Source organism: Protopterus annectens, chromosome 3.part0, assembly GCF_019279795.1.
Source record: "Protopterus annectens isolate FY-2018-M chromosome 3.part0, PAN1.0, whole genome shotgun sequence".
In the NCBI taxonomy this organism is placed as follows: Eukaryota; Metazoa; Chordata; order Ceratodontiformes; family Protopteridae; genus Protopterus; species Protopterus annectens.
Window position 1 is genome coordinate 1,043,171,709 of NC_056731.1, and position 11,336 is coordinate 1,043,183,044.

The window sequence follows — 11,336 nt, forward strand, 5'->3', positions numbered from 1 at the left end:
AATCAGCTCATTTTTGACCTCAGAGAATGGTGGCATACATATAGGGGGCATATTGTTTACTGAAAGACAAAATAATGATAAAACATATAATGATCACAAAAGTACAAATTGTTGTACAGTTAATGCATTAAAGGAAGGCTCTCAATATTCAACTGTGGTTTAAACTGTAAACATTCAATGGTGGGCAGTAAATAACAAGATTGGTTACAAAACTAAGAGAGTAACAAGAGCATCATCTTTTTGATTGTGCCCTAACAGACACTGAACTATGTCCCCCAGCCAACATAACAGTCCACTCTAGTTTGTGCCATAGCAGGACATCATCTCCCCCATCCAAAAAAAAAAAAAATATTATAACAGGGTCAGGAACAATGTAGTTAAGCAAACAATGGGGAAATGTTAAAAGCACTATAAAGGGGATTTTTCCGTGGAACATGTGTACATAGTTAGCATGCAGCATTATACTTTAAGCCTACCCTACATCCTCTGTACCTCTCACATTGCCATGTAGTGAGTATGTTTCTAAATAATGCATATTTATTTAGTTCACATTTATTGTTATCTACATTCCAGAATTTGCATTATTTAGGTTACAAGATGAATACATACCTGATGGAGTGCAATACTCTTCTGTTGAAATATAATAAATCTGGAGAAATGTGTATCTTGGTTACAATAATGGATCAATTCTCATCCACATCAGCTAACTCAGCTACTCATTTGCCTTTTTATAATGAAGTACATCAATAATGGATTGTGTGTGTCCTACTCTCTGCGTCAGAGATGCTAATTACAGCATACACAGCTGAACTGCATGCTAATCAACCAGTCCTGTGGAGCTAGTCAAAAAGATATAAAAGTATCCATGTTGTCTCCATTCCCTTTTTTAGGGATTGAGAAAATATTGGAGTACAGGCACAAAGTAGGCAAACAGAGATTGTTATTAGCTGCTGCTTTTTGAATGCATCTGTCTGTGATACAGGCTGAAGACACTGCTGCTGCTGGCAATAGCCATACACAGGGAAGGTGAAAAGTTTGCAGGGCACATAGACACTGGAGGAACTGAGTGACCTCTCTCAGCATTAACTCAGAGACAGAGATGAGTGCAAGAAACCATACCAGTGGAAAGTAAGGTGTGTGTTTAAATGCTATTCCTAGTCACTGGGACATTTCACAGACTAGCAGGGGGTATGCTTGGTGTGTAACAGGCATCACCTTGCATGAGCTTCAAAACATCACTGCATGGTATGCTACAACATGGCAAATTTAAATATTAGTTCTGAGTATATTTTCAGAAGAATTCTACATTGTAACATGTATTGCATTAGCCTAAATTAATCTGTGCCTTACAGTGGAGTCATATACACATGACAGCAAGAACTGGGGAAAAGGATAGGGTCTATAACAACCATGAGGTGTACAACTCAAACTGCTAAGTTATGTTTAATGGCATGTGTATCATCTGCCACATTTGTGCTGTAAACCTGCCAGTTAACATAAATCCCATATGTGCTCCATCTCCCAACAGCTCCAGAAGTGTGCTATGGGGGTTATCTCACAGGCTCACATAGGGGTGGATGTCTTTGCTCCCCACCCACAAAATAACAGCCAATGTTTGTTTATGCTAGCCAACATAGGTTCATAGGTTCATAGGTAGGTACTGGGTTTCCTGCCGGAAGGCATATATTAGCCCAGCCACGTTGTGCGGTATTCACCGCCCCTTTGGTTAGTTCCCTAGGCCCTAGATCTAGCAGCTAGTACCCTTGGCCCCTATCTAGTAGAGCTGTTGGTATGATCCCTGGTGTGAACTTTCTGTTACCCATCCAATTTAGTTATTTGACAACTGCATAACATATTCCCACTTAATATCCTTAAACATTGTAAGGACAATACTATAGAATTGTTTTAACACACACTCTGTAACACAGTACTGGTAAGATGATTGCTGGCCGACTAAGGAACTTTACACATTAGGATAGTGTTGTATATTTGAAAACCAGACTCATAACAATCTGGATGAGGAAGAAGTGAAGTATTTTCCAAGTTAAATATTTAACTAAGTGTATATCTAACATGTGCTATTTCAATATAAATGTACACTCCCTGTTGAAGTTGCTTGTGTGTTGAATAAGTGTTATTGCTTGCTACAGTGGTGTATGTGAGAAGAGCAGCTTTAAGTCACCCGTGTTTTTCTCTGAATCTACATTGCATGTTGATCTGGCTTGCACACATATGTAGGCATATTCCATGTGTTCTAAAAATTGGACTGTATGTATCATAAATTGATTTGTTTTTCTGCATGTTATCACTTTTTTATCTTACAATGAGCCTGTATGAACCTTACAATGAATACAAATGCAGCCACAGCTTATGTAATTTCTCCTGTGGTGCAAGGAGTTAAGGTTCAGCTTTAAGTTTACTTGGTTCTGGGTTCGAATACAAGTAGTACAGCCTTTTTATTTATTTTTTTGTAATGTTCTCTTGTAATAGCTAGTAATGCAATGAATTCTAAACACTTACATCTTCAATCTTGTTGTAGGAACAGCTGTGAATGTAGGACATCCATAACTAAGGTCCAGGGTTCTAATATCACAGAATCCTGCCCTTTTTAATGGTGTCCTACTTCACATGCTAAATTATAGTAGCTGACCTAGGTTTTCCTTTATCATAATTACTGTCCTAATGGATGAGACAGTTGCATTGTCAGCTTTGCAGTTTTTGTATTTATATCTGTATTATTTTACATATTGTGCTTATTTAGCTTCATGCAAAGACATTGTCTGTTTTTGTGCAATGTTAAGCAATGCACACCATTTTCAAATGTTGCAGATTGTAACATTCTGCATTCTTAAAAGATATACATTGGTGGTTGTCTGCATTACACATGGCTGGCATTCAGGGTGAAGTTTTGAGATTTCGCTCATGAAGGTGGGACGTGCAGGAGTCAAATGTGTTTGTTGGACTTGTAGTGAATGATTATGGTCACTGGCTGTTGCAGGAGCACTATCATGGATCAGATTACAAACTGGATGCATGGAGTACTTTGGCCCAGGATTTTTCCACTGTTACCAGTATCCCCGCAGTGGCAAATAGTGTAGAAATCACTATTAAGACCTCAGGATGAGGAAGAGGGATACCCTCAATCATTGGATGAATGAATGTAGGACTTACAGCACTCCGCAGATGTGGGAGTATCACTTACAGACACTGCTTGAATGATGAAGCAGCTATATCTGTTTATGATTGCTGATTTTAGTGTGTTTAATTTTTTCCCATATCTAATGCAGACAGAACACTATATGTGGGAAGACTGAGAAGGATGAGAGATGCAAGTGGAATGTAGCCTTCAAAACAGTGCTGTTATTTTAGCATTAGGAATAAATAAAGCTTACTGTGCTAAACACTTGTATCACTTTGAGTATGCATTTGTTAATTTAACGCAATATTCTGCATGTGTTAATGTTTATTAAACAACAGCCCAGTATTACAGAGTAGACAGGTGTTGTCCTTTAGGAAACCACACTTCATAACTATACAGTAAATGTTTAAGTAATCATAAATATTGCAATGTAAAGTATGACTTTTGGCCCAGGATTTTTCCACTGTTACCAGTATCCCCGCACTGGCAAATAGTGTAGAAATCACTATTAAGACCTCAGGATGAGGAAGAGGGATACCCTCAATCATTGGATGAATGAATGTAGGACTTACAGCACTCCATAGATGTGTGAGTATCACTTACAGACACTGCTTGAATGATGAAGCACACTTCATAACTATACAGTACATGTTTAAGTAATCATGCGAATAGCGCGCTCTGCTAATGCGTCCGTCTCAAGTGTCATAATATAGTTAGGTAGGGGTTTGAATCCTGCAAATGGCAAGTGTGTGTGTTTGTCTGAGGGGGGTTAGTGTGTGCGCAATTGTGTGTGAAAGAAATGTCCCTTTAAGAAAGGGGTGGGAGGCTGGCATAATGGTTACAGTGTTTACCTTACAGACACAAGGTGCAGGGTTTGATTCTCACATGGGACAATTGGCTAGGCTTAAAATGGCCCACAAGGGCACTTAGCCTAGTACTAATCTATAGTATGGCTTGTTGGTCTAGGGGTATGATTCTCGCTTTGGGTGCGAGAGGTCCCGGGTTCAAATCCCGGACAAGCCCTGGGCTTTTAATTGAATCGTACAATTTAGGATAAAGATATTTCTCTGTGAAAGAAGAGCTGAGTGAATTTAAGAGGTTGATATCTAAGATAAAGGTCTTTCTCTCTGAAAGAACCGCTGAGAGAAGTATCCCCCCTCCCCCACAAAAGGAGAAATAACTATCCCAGCAGAGTGTAGCCTCCCTAACATCTCAGATGCCCAGGTGAGAGCCGCCCTCTCTTAAAGCTAAAAACACAGCATCAATGGGACCGGATAGTGTCTCGGGCTGTGTACTACATGAACTCCAAGAGGAACTAAACCCACACATAAGGCTGCTGTTTAATCTTAGCCTTACTACAGGATACGTACCCAAAGAGTGGAGTACAGCAACAGTGGTCCCACTTCACAAAGGCAGTGCTTCTACGGACCCTGGAAATTACCGCCCCATAAGCTTGACGAGCCTGGTCTGCAAAGCTATGGAGAGGATCATTATGGAACTCATAAACAAAGACATTGGGGACGTACAGACATTGGATCCTACCCAATTTGGCTTTGTCAAGGGCAGATCCTGCCTTTTGAACTTGGTCGACTTTTTTGAAACAGTCACTAAGGCCATTGATGAGGGTAAGGCAGTTCACACAGCCTACCTTGACCTTGCAAAAGCCTTTGACACAATACCCCACTCAGGCATCATAGACAAACTCACCAGCTTAAATGTAAACCCATATGTCACAAGATGGGTTGCAAACTGACTCAAGGACAGAACCCACAGGGTCAGAGTTGCTGGAGCTATGTCAGACTCTAAGCCTGTCACAAGCGGTGTCCCACAGGGCTCAGTCCTGGGACCCCTCTTGTTTGGCATTTATTTTTCCGAGGTACAGGCAAACATAGGAGGATTGTGGCTGACAAAGTTCGCAGATGACAGCAAACTGGGCGCCATAATTGATACTCCAGCGGACACAAACATCCTTCAGAGAGGCCTCATAGAAACGGATAATTGGTGCCAGAGCCATGGCCTTAAGCTGAACGCCAAAAAATGTATAGTCATACCCTTTGGGAAAAACAAGGTACCGACAAATTACCACATAGGCGTATGATTTTTCAGAATATCCCACATTGAGAAGATCAGAAAGGTTAAAAAATAAAGGTAACACAAACTATCAACAGCAGAATTTTTACTGGAGGGGGGGAGAATGAGGTATTAATGATTTAAGCTACCTCTGACCCCCCCCCAGTCCTATGGTTTAACAGGTGACATTATAGGAGAATCTGGCAATGAGTACAAATTCACTAGAGATGGTTTTACTATTTATAATTTTAGTAACATTGTTTTAACAAATGAACATTTTAGTCTGTTATCAAAAGGACTAACATTTATTCTCCAGAAGAAAGGGGATTTGGTGAACGTTCTTATGGACCTTAAAATGTTTATTAGAAAAGTAAATTTGGGTCTAATCTTGCCACAACAGAGTAATACAATCACTACATGCACTAAGAAGAGTACATACAATCCCCCCACCCACCATCAGTTAAAAAACTTCAAAAATGTAGTAGAAAATAGATTTAGAGATGAATATAAGAAGGTTAAATATAAGGCAACTATAAGTGGAGAAGAAAGGAAGGTGTTAGATGAACTAAGGGGGAATAAGGAAGTAAGGGTTATGAAACCCAGTAAAGGTGGGGGGATAGTAATAATGGACTTAATTACTTATGAAGGGAAGATGAATGTAATTCTAAATGATAGCAGTAAATATTCTAGTGTGTCGCTAAATGAGATTAATATTGCTTATAGGAAGATAGATGTGGCTTTAGTCAACATGATGTGGGAAGGTCTGATTGACCAAACAACCTACAATTATTTAAAAGTAACAAAACCTAAAATACCATCAATATTTGGAATCCCCAAAGTCCATAAGGATGAGATGGACCCCCCGCTCAGACCCATAGTGTCAGCAGATGGTTCTAAGACTTTGCCTTTGGCAAAATTTGTTGATGCTAAGCTTAAAAATTGTGCTTGAAGAGAAGGCAGATAATGAGGGACTCATGGGACTTCCTAAGGAAAGTAAAGGAAGAATTATGGAGTGATGCAATAAAATTTGTAACAATATATGTCGTTGATTTGTTTTCCAGCATCCCACACAATGAAGGGATGAAAATGTTGGAAGAAATGATTTTTGAAGCTGGAGAACTCACTAGAAATTAGCATATAGTGTGCTTAAATTTAATTGACTTGGTACTAAGATATAATTTCATATATTTAATGGTGAATTCTACCAGCAAATACAAGGAGTGGCAATGGGGGCGGCCTATGCTCTGACCTATGTAAACTTGATTTTAGCTAGTTGGAGAGGAGAAATTTGTTTTAGGGTCCAAATATGTAAGCCAATGGAACCTCTATATGAGATTTCTGGATGACATAGGTATTTTATGGACCCCCCGCTCAGACCCATAGTGTCAGCAGATGGTTCTAAGACTTTGCCTTTGGCAAAATTTGTTGATGCTAAGCTTAAAAATTGTGCTTGAAGAGAAGGCAGATAATGAGGGACTCATGGGACTTCCTAAGGAAAGTAAAGGAAGAATTATGGAGTGATGCAATAAAATTTGTAACAATATATGTCATTGATTTGTTTTCCAGCATCCCACACAATGAAGGGATGAAAATGTTGGAAGAAATGATTTTTGAAGCTGGAGAACTCACTCGAAATTAGCAGATAGTGTGCTTAAATTTAATTGACTTGGTACTAAGATATAATTTCATATATTTAATGGTGAATTCTACCAGCAAATACAAGGAGTGGCAATGGGGGCGGCCTATGCTCCGACCTATGTAAACTTGATTTTAGCTAGTTGGAGAGGAGAAATTTGTTTTAGGGTCCAAATATGTAAGCCAATGGAACCTCTATAGGAGATTCCTGGATGACATAGGTATTTTATGGAAGGGGAATGTAGAAATTTTAGATGGGTTTTTATGTTATTTAAATAATACATCTTTTTTAAAGTTTGCACATAACATCAGCAGTGAAAAGTTGCAATTTTTAGACATAGAAATTTTTAAGAAAGACACCAAGTTTTTTTCAAAGATTTATAGGAAGAAACCTTTTCTAATTCCTTTATCCATTTTAATTGTGCGCATCCTGCCTATTATAAGAAAAACATTATTAAAGGGCAATATGTCCGAGCAAGCAGAATGGTATCAGAAGAAGTAGATTATGAAGAAGAAATCAACCTACTTGAACTTCTCTTTAGAGCCACAGGGTTCCCTGACAGCCTTACTGTAGAAGTTAAAAGAGATGTTGCTGTGGGTAGAAAGTTACAATTTAAACCTACACTAGGTACAACAGAGGAGATTCTGCCAGGGCATACAGCTACAGAGGAAATAAATTTTGGTAAGGCACTACTCTTAGAGTTCAATGCCTGTGCAAGACCTATGAGAAAGGTAACTGAAAGTGAATGGGAAAAATGTCTTAGTTTTTCTGACTTAGGGGAATGTAGTAACCACCCCCTTAAAGTGGTCTACAGGAACTCCCAAAATATAATGGGTTTATTAGAAAATGCTTACAAAAATGGAAGTGGTGATAAGAAAAGGAAGGGAACATATAAATGTGGAAGATGTGTTCAGTGTACTTACATATCTAACAAGGAGAGAATATTTTTATCAAGTAGGAATAAATGGATAGAAAGTGCACAATTTTATAATTGTGAATCTAATGGACTGATTTACCTAGCTCTGTGTGGGGAATGTGAATCCTTCTATGCTGGAAAGACAGACAGAAAATTGAGGAGAATGATCTATGAGCATTATTACGATATCCAAAATAAAAAAGAGTCTAATGCTCTTTACAAACATACATTAATGTCACAGAGTGTATTATTCTTTCTTTGTACTTGATCAGATAAAGGAAGTAAGAGGGGGTTTATGGGAAAAAAAGATTGAGTATAGGGAGCTGATGTGACAATTGATTTTGGAAGCTACCAGCCCACCAGGACTCAATGACTATACCTACATAGCCCCCTTACTAAAACTGAGAGATGCTAAGCTTTGAAAGAAGAAATTGTGTTTTTGTTTATTCACATTAAATATGTCATTTTACAAAAGAACCACTAGAGGGAGTAAATACATTTTAATGTTTTAACATGCACTCCATTAAATAGTGAATTTTAACAGAATTAAACATTTTACTTAGTTAAATATGTTAAGCTGTGAAATATTATGTTACTTTTTTGTGCTGTGACCATTTTATACTGTCACCTTTTAGATGTTCTTTATGCTTTTACAATGTGTACATTATTTGATGTACTTTTTATTGTTTTAATGCACAAGGCACTTTGCAAGTTACACTTTAGTTTAATTAATCAGGAAAATTGAGAATTGTTATTGGTTGTGGTTTTAATTGGTGGAGTATTTTAAGATATATATATATATATATATATATATATATATATATATATATATATATGTGTGTGTGTGTGTGTGTGTGTGTGTGTGGTTTCAGTTGAAGCTTTATGTATCTGATGAAGTCTGACTGAATAAGATGAAATACTGTGATTTTAAATGCATTTATGCTTTTCAAACTGCCATTAAACCAGCTTGCTTTTTTTTAGAACTGCAAGACTGTACTGAGTTCCTTTTCTGTGGTACCTGACTTTGTCTTGGTTTAATATACAGATGCTGACATCCAAGAGAAGGTGAATGCAATCCCAATAGGTTACTGTAACAACAAAAAAAAAGAAAAAAGGCAAACTCAACAAGAAATGTATAGCACTTAGTTCTTCACCTGAAATACTTCTTTATTTAATAATCCAGTAAAATGCTTCCTGATAAGGCAACATTTACGATTATTACTACAACTTATTACTATAACAATTTGATTAATAGATAAAATAGTCTGCATATGACTGCAAATAATAAACACAATATCCACATCTGCAGAGAAAAACGACAAACTGAATTTGGTGTGGGCCATCTTCTACAGTGTGAAACAATTGAATAGTAACAAAATCATAAATACAACTGTTTCTTCTAAAAACATGCAACTAATATATATATATATATATATATATATATATATATATATATATATATATATATATATATCATTAAAACACAAATATGTAAACCTAGCTGCGAAAAGATAATAGTAACAGCTAGCCAATTAAATCACACACATCAGCCCATATTAAAACAAGCCTAAATATATGTTCAACGTATAAATACATTTGTACCTCACTCAAAATGTATGATACCCACACAGACATATATATTTAAATATTTACACATGCACAACACACAAATTTGCTCAGTAGTGTTGTGAACATGTGCACAGTTTGCCATTAAAGTCATGCACATATGCTTCCTTATATTTTGTGCAGTTCTTAATTTGGATTTTGTGTTGCTCATTATACCTTTGAAGATGGAGTACTATATGAAATTTTGCACATTTTTTTTTCAAGATAATACTATTCTCTTAAGAAAATTAGACATTTTTATCTGTGTGGTACTACTGTTCCTAGACTGATATTGCAGTTTCTCTTTGGCAGAGGACTTCATAACACTTAATGTCTTGCAGCCAGGTCATTTTGCACCACAGTCTTGATTTTCCTAAAACAATTCCAAACTTTATTCTGAAATCTATTCTTTTCATATTTGATTTTATTCACAGCTGAAACGATTTTACACAGTCATGTAGGTTTTTAGAAAATCTAAGCAAACTTGCAGTGTTAGTTTTTGTATGAACAAAAATACAATGTTTATTACCTTTTGCTTTTGATTATCACAGAAAACATATTACCAAACATTTTTCTTTCTTTCTTTCTTTCTTTCTTTTTAGAATCCAAGTGCATGCTTGTTGCTGTTTTATTTACACTTGAAAATTTATAGCTGGATTAATCATGCCTACCTGATGCAAAGCTACTGTAATAGAAAGCTCATTTTGATAGCTTCAGCAGTTTCCTATGGCACTGAATGCCTGTGTGGGACATTTTTCAGAACATATCTCAATGATTGTGATGATTTGTGGTTCTAGTTCCTAGTGGGAACAGAGAAATCAGGCATTTGTGTGTATTGTAAAAGTTTTGCTGTACTGGTGTGATTTATAATACTTTAGATGAGATTTTAAACGTGATATCCTTTTTATAATTGCTAGTGCTGTTCTTTGAGGTGTTCAGTTGAAAGAAAAAAAAAACAATTTATTTATTTATTGACATTTGTTAACTAGGAAAGTCCACTGGGCCAAGTGACCCATTTTCAGTGGAGGCCTATGGAGAAAAGCTCCACAGCACTGAATAATACAAAGCAGAAACATACATACAGTATATATTACATAAATGGTAACATGATTGTTAGAAGAGATACATATATTTACAAAATATGGAAAGATGTTTCATTGTAATATTGATATTGAATACAATAATATAGTCACATATATAATAATGATTGTGATAAAAAGAGACTGTTAATGGAAAATAAGAAATAAAATTTAAAAATAAAAATAAAAATAGGAAAAATATAGAAATAAAAGTGCAATCATCAAGAGAAAAATTGCAGAAAATGCACATCTCATGGCTGTTAGATGATGAATGTTTTTGAGGTCATAAAGGTATTATGTGAAAATTGGGGAAAAGGGGTTATGGTGGCTTGGGGTTTGTGGTACAGAGGCAGATGGGGTTGTTTAGAAAATGTTGTTGTAGTGCAGATTTAAAGGCTTTGAGTGATTCAAGTTGAGTGATGTGAGAGGGGGTGGCATTCCATATCTTGGCAATGCTGTGGGAGTACAGGCACTGACCAGCTCTCTTTTAGGTTTGGATACCTGTAAGAGATGTTTATTAGTGGATCTGAGTGTACGGGTAGGAGTGTATGCTTGTAGAATAGATTGGAGTACAGGGCAGTTATTTGGTTTAAATAGTAAGTTATGGGCAAGAGTAAGTTGAGTGTAATGTAGGTAGTAGGGGAACTCAAACCAGTTGAGCTGAGATATAGTTTGGCAATGATGTGTATGGTTAGACAAACTAATGGTAAATTTAGCTATTTTATAATAGCATGCTTGAAACATATTAAAAACAGTTGAATGTAGTTTGGTAAAAGTTGGACTTCCATAGAGAAGGAATGAGTAGGGTGTTGGCTAGCTTAACTGTGGTGTTGGTGTCAAGATTAAGTTTATGGCGATAAAGTTTACCTAGTTTGAAATCGGTCTTCCTAA

At 36.6% G+C, this 11,336-nt stretch overlaps 1 non-coding gene across 1 annotated transcript; it reads left to right on the forward strand.

Moving 5' to 3' along the window:
* Positions 1 to 4,090: 4,090 nt before the first annotated feature.
* On the forward strand, positions 4,091 to 4,162 carry TRNAP-UGG. The gene has a single exon. It is a non-coding gene; the product is annotated as a tRNA-Pro (tRNA).
* Positions 4,163 to 11,336: the final 7,174 nt, after the last annotated feature.